The sequence below is a fragment of the Balaenoptera acutorostrata genome, chromosome 2 (assembly GCF_949987535.1).
Source record: "Balaenoptera acutorostrata chromosome 2, mBalAcu1.1, whole genome shotgun sequence".
Lineage (NCBI taxonomy): Eukaryota > Metazoa > Chordata > Mammalia > Artiodactyla > Balaenopteridae > Balaenoptera > Balaenoptera acutorostrata.
In genome coordinates this window covers 10,250,979-10,253,365 of record NC_080065.1, presented here as the reverse complement: position 1 = coordinate 10,253,365, position 2,387 = coordinate 10,250,979, and the positions used below count along the sequence as shown (strand labels likewise).

At 41.7% G+C, this 2,387-nt stretch overlaps 1 pseudogene; it reads right to left on the bottom strand.

Annotated features, from left to right (window-relative positions):
* Positions 1 to 700: 700 nt before the first annotated feature.
* LOC103018909 (methionine aminopeptidase 1-like) lies at positions 701 to 1,854 on the bottom strand (annotated as a pseudogene).
* Positions 1,855 to 2,387: the final 533 nt, after the last annotated feature.

Here is a 2,387-nt window from a genome sequence, read left to right as displayed (position 1 = left end):
TTTTTCCAAAGTGAATTTTTCTACATCCATTCACTCACAGAATCCACATTGGCAAGTCTCGCTGACCGAGTGCTTGCTTACACACAATTATAAATGTAAATAATTAGCAGGGGGAAGGGAGGCCAATTCCCAGGTCAGGATTAAATCACTGCAAACGACAAGTCCATTTATGACAGCTTTTGACCTTGTCAGAGCAGAATCATCACAAACTCCAGGTCATACAGTGTTCAGTAATTACATATATGGAACTTAAAATGTATACATACATAGTTCCTTACATATATAATAAAAAAATCGGGAGCAATATATGTTGCTAAAGTTTCAAGGATTCTCGCCTCCAACATTCACCTGGAAAGTAGCTGGCTCTAATGGCCCGGTTGTGGCAGTGAAAAAATCAACGTAGAAACAGGTTTAAGTAAAATTGCTCAAAGGGAAAATAAGAAAACGGGGGTGCAGAGATTTTATTTTTTGTGGGGAGAGGGGAGCATTGAGAGGAATCGAGAAATGCTTCCTTTATTCTTCTTGGCTTTTTCAGACCCAAGACAAGTTCTTGAGGACACACATCAAATGCTGTAGTCCTTCCTTATCTATAATCAAAACAAAACAAGTAATTAAAAAATTTCCTCTTCCATTCTTCAGTCTCAATAAAATGCAGAGTACAGCCAGAAGTTATCACCGAGATGCACCATCTCAGGAGAAATTAAAATTGGGACATGAAATGAGGCCACGAGCTATCGAGTCACAGGGTTAGGATTTCACAGGTAGTGTCCGCGACCAGCAGGGTGTGCTCAAACTGGGCAGACAGCTTCCCATCATCTCTCACCACTGCTGTCCAGCCATCCAGCCAGGTTTCATCCTGCCTTCCACCTTCACAAATCATTGGCTCAATTGTAAATATGTGGCCAGCCTTCATCACTCCAACTGCTTTATTTTTGGCCTAGTGAGGTGCATTGAGGGCTGTATGAAAAAGCTTGTGGATTCCATGCCCACAATAGCTTTGAACAACTGAAAATTCATTTGCTTGGTCATGCTTCTGGATAACGTTTCCCAATTCTCTGTATCGAACACCAAGTTTCACTGCATCAATGGCTTGCATCAGGCACTCACACGTGGTCTGAACCAGTTTCTGTGCTCCCTCATCCACGTCCCCAACAAAAAACATCTCATTCAGGTCCCCATGACAACCATTGTGATAAAGAGTGATGTCCACATTAACAATATCACCTTCTTGCAAGGGCCATCTGTCTGGAATTCCATGGCAGATCACTTCATTCACTGAAGTACAACAAGACTTTGGGAAATTATAATAATTCAGGGGAGAAGGATAGCAATTTCTTGCAATGCATGCTAAGTGTACAGCATGATCTATTTCTTCAGTAGTTGCACCTGGTTTAATCACCCCAGCATCAATGTCCACATAGGCTTCTCTAGCAGTAGCACCCCTTCTATATCTTCAGATGAGAGTAACTTACCTTGAGAAGTACCTTTAAGAGCCCGCTCAGATTCAGACATTCCTAAAGGGTGATCAGCATAATCTGGTCTTTGACTATGACTTGGCCCTGGCCTTGTTGACATCAGTGGACAATGTGGTCTGAGTTTACTAGTATATCAATAACGTGCCCATAGGTCAGTGTTGATATCCCCTTCCACAGTCCAGGAAGACACTTCTTGCTTGGCCTTTTCATCTTTTGCTTTCATATGTAGTAACTTGTGAGTAGCCCAACTTCCTTGAAAACATTCCTGCGAGCGGAAGTACGAGTCCTGGATGCCCAGCTTGATGCAGGTGGGACACTGGAGCTTGGCCTCGCTGCTGCAACCATCCGTCTCGCACACATGCATCTCCAAGGTCACCATGCTGCCTGGCTGCTGGAGGAGTCCCTCACCGAGCCCCTCCCAGCTTTGGCTTCCTCTTTTCAGACTCAAAATATGGTGCATACAAGAGGGCAGCCATAGTTTCTTTTCTCAGCTTCCAACAGCAGTACCTACCCGCTGCCCCCCCCTGCCCTGTCTAGTCTGTTAATGCTTCTTCCACCACCACAATTCATATTCAAATATATAATATTTTTTGGTTCACACCAAAAGTGCATAATTATGAGAGTGTATTTTATTAATATGGTTATATTAGTTTTAATTTTCAAAATTGCATCTTATGATTAGCAAATTTGAAATTGTTAACAACTTTGACTCGTTTCCATAGATCATAATAGCTTTAATAGAGAAAATATCATTTCTCTAAGTGCCATAGTACCTGCTAACCTAAGAGCAAAATCTGTTCAATAGAGCGTATTCTCAACACAAAAATATTTAAAGTGAATGTGTGAATATTTCCCATGTACAAATAGCACCTTCAGTTTTCCAGAGTATTATTCCTTGTGTTTATGATTTTT